The sequence below is a fragment of the Haemaphysalis longicornis genome, unplaced genomic scaffold (assembly GCF_048455015.1).
Source record: "Haemaphysalis longicornis isolate Haplotype H1 unplaced genomic scaffold, Haemaphysalis longicornis Haplotype H1 scaffold_9, whole genome shotgun sequence".
NCBI classification, from domain to species: domain Eukaryota; kingdom Metazoa; phylum Arthropoda; class Arachnida; order Ixodida; family Ixodidae; genus Haemaphysalis; species Haemaphysalis longicornis.
This window is the reverse complement of record NW_027526460.1, coordinates 78,768,083-78,778,082: the sequence shown is the minus strand read 5'-3', so window position 1 is coordinate 78,778,082 and position 10,000 is coordinate 78,768,083. Positions and strand designations below refer to the sequence as shown.

The following is a 10,000-nucleotide window of genomic DNA, read 5'->3' as shown; positions in this document are numbered from 1 at the left end:
ACAAGACAACCCCTTAAGCCTACTTTCTTGCCTTTTCATTGCACACTACGCTTTAGAAGGCCGAATTTGCGGGAGTCAAACTTCGTGACAAATAATTTTAAAGGAGTACTGACACGAAATTTTTATGTTACGTTTTTTTCGCTGCTATGCGTGCCTACCAGCCCACTAATCATAGAATGACAGATAATGCGGTCGAGCGCAGCGTAAACATTCATTTACGGCGTCGTTTATTCGTGCCAGTTTCGGTTTCGACAAAAAAACGCCGAGCGGCCGCCATGACAGCATGTATGACATGGCGTCACCATTCTTGCCGTATCGCTGCCTCTCTGGAAGCGCGCGAGAGCGAGCGCACGCGCGCGCCCAGACCGGCCGAGGTCTTCGCCGTCCCCACAGGCCCGGGCAGCATGACGTCAGTCCCAAAACCATGACGTGTGCACACGCCCGAGCAGCGCGCGCCAACCACAGCCAGCGCGTCGGCTTCGTCACGGGAGCCCCGACGTCGGCAGTTTGGGGCACGTAGCAGATGATGTCACGTCGGCCCGCTCTGGGCTTTCTCGTGCGGGCGAAGATTAAAATGGATTTTCAATATGTTTCGCTGAACGGTTGCTGTTGAAACTTGCTGGGAGATATCTCCTGATAAAAAGGAAGCGTTTTACATAGTTATCTCAGCTTTGAAATTTCGTGTCAGTACTCCTTTAAGGGTACAAACGTTTGAAACAAACGCTCAAAGGGACACACACGGCGCGTGTTTTTTTCGGTCTAAGTAGCCAGAATAGCTAGCGCTATAGTTGGAACCGCTATTGTTAGAAAGGGGCTATAGTTAGAATCGGTTAAATACGGTATACCGACTGCTGGAAAGCGCGAAGTCAGGCGTCCACGGCGGAACACGGAACCTCCACTTGTTGTGATGGCGCGGTATTTATGCTTGTTTAAGTGACCGCATTTTATTAGTTGTACTGCCGTCCGATAGCACGCGTATACACCCTCTGTCCAGCAGCTTTCACCGTGTTGTCAAATAAAGCCGTCGTGTGAGCTCCGCTGTCTTGAATGGAACTGGAGATGATGAACGAACTGTTTGGAGCGCCGTAAGATTTCGAGGAAACTGCTTGAGTGCTTGCAGAGAGGTCTACTTACGCTCGGCTCACCTTCGTCAAGGTCAACTCTGTTTTATCAGCGCCGCCCTACAGGCTAAACTATGCAGCGTTGGCGCGAAAAGAACGCCCCGCCTGCGAACAAACGTCATAGGTCTTAATCTGACCAGAAATAAAGTTCTTTCTTTCTATCTCTCTCTTAGGCATTCAGCTTATAACCGGCGCTCGGCACAATTTTCCCCACATGTCACCTCTGTGAAATCACAATTAACGACTACTCCGCATGGGTCAATTTTGACGAAGCCGGTACAATTGTTAACTACGCTGTACGCAACACAAGGGGCGAATAGCGATGTATTGTGACGATTCATTCATAAGAACGAGTGCGGAAGTGTTGCCACATTGTTACATAATAAACGAAAAGATGTATCGCCCATACGACGTCAAGTAATCTGAAACTTTCTAGAACGTGGGGGTATTAGTATAGACCACGCCGTGACGGCTGCCGAGCGACGGTTCCTTGCATTGAAAGTTCAGGAACAGATCAGTCAGAGTCGTTATAAAGCCAAATTGACACCATGGGCACCTGTTGTACAGCACACCGCAATTTTACTGCAGCCTCATCGCTACCAATACGCCATTTTACTTTTAGCAATACATGGCGTATCGGCTAATTATATAGTTAAGTGAAACGATATCCTTGAGTTACGAGGAAGTGTGGGTGTTCGCCTGTGATTTCCTCTTACTAACCGACGCATGCAATAGTAGTTCTTCCAATCAACCTATGCCTGAACGCAACAGCGCGATTTCTCTTTTTCCGGCGCAACAGCGACATACATGCAACAACACGTTTTCAATACCTTGCACGGTTCACTGCGGCCGTCTGTTTCCAAAGCATGCGAGGACAAGACCCCCCGTTAATATATATACGCGCGTTCCGGATAGTTGATCGACGACGCGGTTAGTGCCGGCGCTGTCAGCGCGGCATTACAATAGGCCGACATGTTGGCGAGTCACGATCGGGCAAGGTGAATGCGTTTCCAGCTATCTGGCAGGTCGAAGAGTAAATAGGTAAATACTCCGCGTCTGTTGTCCGGCAGGGAGCCGGTTGGACAGAAAAACGCGCGGTAGCAGCGTTTTTATCGCGACTGTCCGCAATACGTTTTTTTTTTTTTCGTCAACCCACCTGGCGCGGAATGTGCGCACGCTGCTCCGATGACGTCGTCGTCTGCAGGCAAGAGGGTCGGTGTCACGGCCGTTCGTTCGTTGCGGGCTCGGGAAGCTCGCACACACTCACAGAACCACTTCACGTCGTACTCGTCGCCATCTGCCGCGGCACGGCACCTATGCACGGTCTCACAAAACGCGCCCCCGCACAGCGCTCGGAAAAGAAAATCGAGACAAGCCCCGTCGTAGCAGACGACACCGCCCGTTGTGGGCGCAGACGATCGGCCGGACGCCGCCTGCGTCGCTAGTTTTGCGGGCGATTTCGGAACGGAACGGTGATAGTGCTTTCGACGGTGAATGGGGGGTGACTCCGACGCTAGCCGGATGTTGGTGTAATCGCGGCGCTACGTCCAACAGCGTCGGAAATCACGTGGCACCTCGAGCAGTCGACGGTGTCGACGGCTGCTGCTGCTGGCAGCGACGCGGTAGCCCTGAAGCCGGAGACTGCTGCCTGCGGCGGCGGCGAGCGCTCCAACCAACAACGCCCTCGCGCCTTGGCGCGGCGGCCTGCGCTTTGGAATGTGGGCGGTCTCTTTCCTTTTACTCTCCTTCTTGTTTAAAAAACTTGCCCGGCCGGGAGAGTGGGAAAGAAAGATCTCGCCCGTCTTGCACTCTCCCGCCAAGGCGTCCCGTCTGGAGAAGACCTGCGAAGAAGTTGTAGTCACTGATCTGTTGTAGTCGGGCGGAGCATGGCTTCGGGGATTTGGCGTCGACTGTGCGCTGGAATGCACGCGGAAAAACAAATCGAAGACGCGCAAGGACATTCGATGCGGGTGGCGACGACTGCGAGCTCAACTGAATCGTTCGCGTTATCGCACGAACAATTACAGCGTGCGATGATGCGTTTCTTGTTTTTTTTTTTACTGCTTGCATGTCAATATTGAAATGCGATAGCGTTTGGCTAGTTCTTGTTGCTTCGTGCCCATTTGTCCGTCCGTGGCCTTATAGACACGTAACAACGCCCTAAACTATAATAATAATAATCAATCAATCAATCAATCAACCTTTATTTTCGGTGCCCAGGAACAACCCTAGGGTCTTAATAATAATAATAATAATAATAATAATAATAATAATAATAATAATAATAATAATAATAATAATAATAATAATAATAATAATAATAATAATAATGTTTATTCAAGCTCATTTACATTGTAATATCCAGCCCGCATAAGCCAGAGAAGCTTAATTGTGTGCGGGGCTGGGCAGAGGCGAAAGAGAAACAACTCGGTGAATAAAAACAATTCTAAAAAAAGGCAAGCAAGAACATAAAAGCAACGGAAAAAAACAAGCAAGAAGAAGAACACTGCGTTGCATGATGTCAAACCACTATATAAAAGCATTAAGAATCAAATGTTTGTTTATGTTGGTTCACAATCTGCAATTCAAATAAAAGGAGCCCAATCACAGTCAAGCGCTGTAAAAACCATTGTCTTGTTCAATAGCAGCTTCGCGGACCCATGCCTTCAAGTAATTTTTGGCTTGGGAGGGACAGTTAATGCTTGGGGGTGGGGGGCGTCTACGGAATTCGGAACGACCGTGCTTTCATTCCGTAGCCGGTCAGCACTCGAGGCAGCACAAAACGTTCAGTCTGACGGAGGCATCTTGTTTTTTTATTGTCAACTTTGAAAGGACTGTAGAAGAAATTTTTTAACAAGATATCAAAGATGTGTTGTTTTTTTTTTTTTTTCACATGTATCAGATTCTTTCATAACAATTCTTGTTCGGTCCCCATGGTGTCCAGTGCCATATAAAATATTGTGCGCTGTTTTGTGCAAGATGAAAGAGGCAAGCACTTCAAACGTTTCCTTTTCTCCACCAGGACTCCTCGCCTATATTTTTCATTAAATTATATCAATGAGTGAATTTTCCTTGCGAATTAAAATAAAATAAGGGACCTACCCACGTGAACATATATGTTTTTTTTCTAGCTGGATTATTGAACCAGGAGTTTCCTCTAGCTAGAAATATTCTAACTAGAAATAGCAGAATTTCTAGATAGAAATTCAGTTTCTAGTTTGTTTCTAGCTGGATTGAGATTTACTTCCAGCTAGCATTTGTCAAACCAGCTGGAAGGAAAAAAACCTGCAAGCTGGAAATAATCGTCTCTAGCTAGACGAAGAATTTTTCTAGTCAGAAGCTGTCGATTCCAGCTAGAATATATATAGTAATCTAGTCAGAAATGAAGCCGGAAAATTATGATTTCTAGCTAGAAATGCTCTTTTCACAATTTTCACAATTCACGAGTCATACACAATTCACAATTTTCACGAGGGATAATGAATAGCGCATAACCACGAACGAGGCTTACCACGATCAGGGCAAGTTTTGATTCGGTCAACTGGCGGCGCACGTTAAAGACCACCATGTAGTCAAAACTACTCCACAGCCCTTCACTGCGGCGCACGTGCCTCATAGCGAAGGTGTAGCTCCCGCGTATAAAAGTCCACAATCAAATAATTCAGCTGGATCGATTCAGTGTATAGAGTCAGCCTGACCCGGTCAGTTCATTTGCCCTATGGGTCGCTGCAGGTTCTTTCGCGACAAAGCTAGAGCCAGCCCGCAAAATGCCGCAGCAGGGAAGGTGTTAACCACTCATAGATGTACAACATGTGAACAGCCAGCGGCGTATCAACCATTATTCCTGCATCATGCCTCTTATGGTCAGTACAGTAATACCTGTTTGAGCTGATAAAAGCATGACATCGCCAACCCGGGATTGCTTATGTTTTTTTTCAACCACCCCTACACGGCTTCTTCTCCCAAAATACAAAGGAAGTTGCATCTGAAGTTTTTCAATTCCGACGTTCGATGTTCGAGTTTCGATCGCTTATTTTTCTTTTTTTTTCTTCGTACCGTGTGGTTTGGTGGTTTTTTTTTCTTTTCTTTTCCCCCCCCCGTACCGTATCCCTGACTCAAAGTAGAAATAATTGACCGTTCTCTCGTGCATCCTGGCGACCCCACCGCTTTCTTTGTTCCCATGACCCATAGAGTTAATACCACGACCTACTCATCTACATATCTCCTCACCAAGGACAATGGCGGGTGATTTTACTGCTCGTGTCAGTTATGGAAAACAGCGGCGGCTATAAAGGGTTCCGTTCTCCAAAAGACCGGTTATCCGTAATGGAGTCCAAATTCGCTCCAGCAGGGTCTTTTTACGGCACCCGTTTTAACCTGCGTCCGTCTCTCTCCGGGCTGAAAAAGCGGACTTGTAACGGAAGGTGTTCGGCCCCCCCAAATACCGGTTAGAGGTGAAGGAGGCAGAATTCGCTCAAGGAGCAACCTTTCACGGAACCCCTTTCGCTGAGAACCATTTTGCTGCTCCTTACGTTAGTGGGGGGGTAGGTGCTCCAGAGAGAGAGAGAGATAGAGAGGAGAGGAGAGGAGAGGAGAGGAGAGGAGAGGGGGAAGGGGGGGGGGGAGGGGGTTTGTTTGCGGTGAGACATGCGCACGGCAAACAGATCGGGAAGCAACCGTACGCCTTTTCAGTGCCATGTTCGGGACACGTTACTGGTGCCGTCGATCCCTCTCTGCATGCTACAAATTATTTCGGTGCGCACGAGCTCGAACCCTGATTTATCGGTTTTTTTTCTTCTTCAAAACTGTAAATATGGCGGCAGTGTGTGTGAAATTGCATTTTTCGACGTATCTTTAGTCACCACCTTGGAGCTGCGGGAGGATTATCTGCTCACGCTCTCAAGACTAACATCAAGAAGCTGGTGGACACGACCTGCTGGCCAGCGACCCAGTATTCCTGGGGCGGTATTCTCGTGTTTGTCCGTTTTGAAAACGACTGCTTTGACGTACTTCCAGTTGTAGGCGGTGTTAGGATCGGCCAACACAGGTCTGGGAAAAATTCCTCGCAAGCTCTAGAGCAACTCTATGCTCTAGAGCAAGGTGCTCGTGGATGAATCACCCAGAGGCACGAGGAGGCAAGATACGCTGGCGCCAACGGCGGCGGCGGTTTCAAGTGGCAGTTTCTATATCCTCGGTTCGCCGGATGCTGCGGGCCACTTCTTTCCTCCATACACGTATGAAATAAGGGTACACCGAAAGGAAGCTGCGGTTTCAAGTGCCCAAGTTTTTCGGTTTCCAAACGTCGGCGAGAGCAGGAGGTCACTCGTCTTCACGTGCTGGGAGCCGAGTTGAAATTCCGACACCTGATCGGACAACCTGTGGGGAGTTAAATTCCCTAGCCAGGGATCTGGGGAATACGAACTCTATTTAAACGACTGTATTCGTGTTATTCTTGTTCTCCCGTCTCGACTGTCATCGTGTAGAATAATCCTCCTGTACAGTTTCCTACCAGTCCAATCTGACAAGGCAGCAGTCATCTCGAGTCTAGTCCGACACCATGCCGAGCCGGGACCTGCGGGCCTGGACGAGTCAGACAACCCAAGGGCCCCTCATCTCTAACAGCGGGCTTTGGGTTGAATTTTGCGCGACTGTTCTTGTAAACACATTTTAAACGACTAAACCTACTTCAAACTATATTTTATGTGTTTATTGTTCCGCCAGCGAACCAACACCAAGGCGACGAAAAATCGTCTGTTCCAAATCGTCTGCTCCGAGAAGCCGCGGTTCATAGCTCCACAGTGCTTGCATGGCGTCTCATCCGGGTGTTCGATTTTAGCCAATGAGAACTTGCTCAAAACGGACACTTTTGAAACGGACACAAAGCGAACAAAACACGAGAATGCCGCCCCTGGACTAAGTCGATGACGTAAGCGCAGGCAGCTGCACCGATGCCGTGCTGGTCACCGCAACAAATTTAATAACAAGGCTTTCAAACGTGCAATGGCCGGTCAGGTCATTAAACAGAGAAAAACACATTTTGTTGCACTGCTACTCGCTCTGAGCGACATAACTCTGTGTCAGAATCAACAGAAAGTAAGAGAGAGAGAAAAAAGTTTTTTTACGGCGCGTTTTTCTTCTTTGGCTTCATTTGTGACATGCAATTTTACCGCACCGCCAGTTTCCCATCAACGCCGACGCAGGTACGCACATTTGCGCTGCCAATCATATGTGTCGGCATGACTTTTCCAAATGCAGGCGGGAAGCCGTTTACGTACTGGTCGAGGGGAAAAAAATTATCCTAAAAAATTAACAAAATTAAGAAAATCTCCGTTTTCAAGAACAGAATGCGAACAACCAATTAACCTTCCGCCATTACAACTGGGAAACAGGATTTACAGCCTATAGTTTTCATGTTCAAAGGGTAAATTGGGCGGTTATAAAGATTAGCTGTAGTCCATTATAAACGATTTCATATCCTAATAAGCACAAGTTGAATCAAGTGCTTAGCTGTTCATTCTAATTTGGGACGCGTCTGCCTGACACTGTTGATTTTCACCAGAGAAGCCGCTCTTGAGAGGACTGCTTTTAGCTGCCTTTCTTTCCGTGTTCTTCCCACTTGTTCCTTCGTATCCCTTTTCCGACTCTTGACTGAGGACTCGGGTAATGTCAAGCGGGCTTCTCTATTTTCTTTACCCCCAATAAACGCGTGTTCGTTAATTTATTCCATTTGTGACGGCACGTCAAGTTGAAATTTGACTCTTACGGTTTTTGCTAAGATGCTCATATTGCATTCGCATGAAATCGCTGCGCACCTTCAATTTAGGCCAACGTGCTAAGCGCATTGAAATGAGGGCGTCATTTTTAGAGCGAAAAAGATGCCCATTTTAATAGTACTCGCAAGATTTTTTTTTTTACTTCATCCTACGGTGATAGAAACGTGCAGGCTCCGGGCATGTTTTCCAGACGTGTTGGTGACTTCCCATTACTTGCGAAAACGGTTCACAGCAGGAAATTACTCAGTTAGCATATGCAAGCAGATTGTAGTAGCGGACATCCCCTTCCAGAGCCTTTGCGAAGCAAAAAAAAAAAAAAAAAAAGGCGGTAAAGATTGCTAGTTTCTTGCACCCTTCTCTGCAATACGTCTACGCAACTCTGAAGGAACGAGGAATAAGGCAGGGTTGATTTGCTTCGCTGTACTAAGCAACGGACTAATTCACTAATTAAGGGATCTCACTGATCACCCCTGGTCGGACACAATCAACGGGCAGCTGTAACGCGCGCGCACCGAGATTTTGCCCCCCCCCCCCCACCCCCACACCCCCCCCCCCCCCCAAAAAAAAAAAAAAACGCTACCCACAGGCATTCGTAAGAAACTTAACGTTGTACTTCTCTCCTTACTCATGTCAGAGATTTTAACGCAGCACATCAAATTGTTTCACAACAAGTTTCACAATCAGGGGACATACGCTTCTGCGCAGAACAAGAATCCTATAATGATGCAAGCTTAAGCTAGGACAGTTCCCAGTGTACGAGTAAGGACGAACCAAAACGGCACCGAGACACCCGCTTTGCTTCCTCCACAAATTTAAGAAGAAGAAGAAGGAGAAGAAGAAGAAGAAGAAGAAGAAGAAGAAGAAGAAGAAGAAGAAGAAGAAGAAGAAGAAGAAGAAGAAGAAGAAGTTTATTAAAATGCAGTAGGCAAGTGTTACAACAGTACACCTTTAGCACCTCTGTTTTCTTCAAGAATCAATTTTATTAATTTACTCCCGAAGAAAAGAAGCCATCCTAATCAGCAAATTACTGTCCTCCGAACCGTCAAGCTGCGCGCGGTAACATTGCACCTCTGTTCGTTCTGCCTTACGCCGACGCATGGGTCCACGAGAATTTACGGACCCCTCATGTACGTTCTTTACAGGACTAGATAATTATACACAAAAACAATAAAAGCGACTGCCTGCAAATTAGGACGTGCTCGCCACACCACGTAAACCATTGTGACGCATCCATATGGAGAAAGGAGTTACCAAAGTTACCATATTTCACTATCAACCAACGAGGGTAATCTCTGCGAAGTTAGAGTGTTTATCTGCAAATATGTTGTCGCCGCAGAGGTTTGGTATCAGTGCTTCGTAGGGCATAGAGTCGTAGGGAACCCGTGTTTGGCGCGTGCTCTAACAATGGCAGACCGCAATCATCTGCAAGCAGCTCTTCCCTTTCGCATTCTAGTAACAATTATCTTTGTTGCCTCGAGTATAAAACAGCCGAAAACACGAATACAGTAAGCCTGCAGTTAATGAGAAAGAAAAAAAATTGTTAATTCTTGCTGAAAGTTATAGGCAGTGTCCACCTACATTAAGCGGCTCAAAGAATTTCGTTTGGCAACACTGGTATGCTGGCTGCGATGACGATGCGCTGCCGGGAAACCATTGTGAACAGCGCGGTTAGCAAGCCAGCGTAGGAACTCGAAGGCGTCTATGGAACCGTCGTACGCGTGCGAAAACCTTCACCAACTGACTTGTATGATGGTAGCACGATAATCTGCGTCGACAGTGGAAAGGTAATCTGCTCAAAATCCGGGTTGTCAAAATTCTTTCGACGAAAAAAAGATCTGCGTCCTTGGTTGGGGGGGTGACAAATGTCGATCGCCTATCAGCGGCGCATTCCTTCGGCGAAGGACTGCCGATTATCTCTGGTCGGTTCCCTGACAAGTTAAAAGGTGAGTCAACTCTTGATAATGGACGTTGACATCCATCAATTCTCGCTGTAGTGCAGCTTGTTCCGGCGTAGTTTGTAGCGAGTGCTCGCGAACAAAACTTGCTTTCAAACAGCTGGGCCCCAGTTGGCGAATGTGGGCGATATAGTAGGCCGTTCAGATGCGC

The 10,000-nt window shown here is 47.4% G+C and overlaps 2 protein-coding genes across 9 annotated transcripts in view; one reads left to right on the top strand and one right to left on the bottom strand.

Annotated features, from left to right (window-relative positions):
- LOC144152059 (hepatocyte growth factor receptor-like) overlaps positions 1–2,972 on the bottom strand; it is a 79,833-nt gene extending 76,861 nt beyond the window's left edge. Inside the window, exon 1 of one of the 2 annotated variants that reach the window (XM_077683256.1) lies at positions 2,278–2,972. The gene's annotated coding sequence lies outside the window, so the exon portion shown is untranslated. The remainder of the gene's footprint in view (positions 1–2,277) is intronic. The other variant, XM_077683257.1, reaches the window with a different exon arrangement.
- A 6,551-nt stretch (positions 2,973–9,523) lies between these two features.
- The window catches only part of Spict (magnesium transporter spict), a 26,194-nt gene continuing 25,717 nt past the window's right edge, over positions 9,524–10,000 (top strand). For 6 of the 7 annotated variants that reach the window (XR_013319252.1, XM_077684528.1, XM_077684527.1 and 3 more), the window contains exon 1: positions 9,530–9,837. The gene's annotated coding sequence lies outside the window, so the exon portion shown is untranslated. Of the gene's footprint in view, positions 9,838–10,000 lie in introns of all 7 variants that reach the window. The other variant, XM_077684526.1, reaches the window with a different exon arrangement.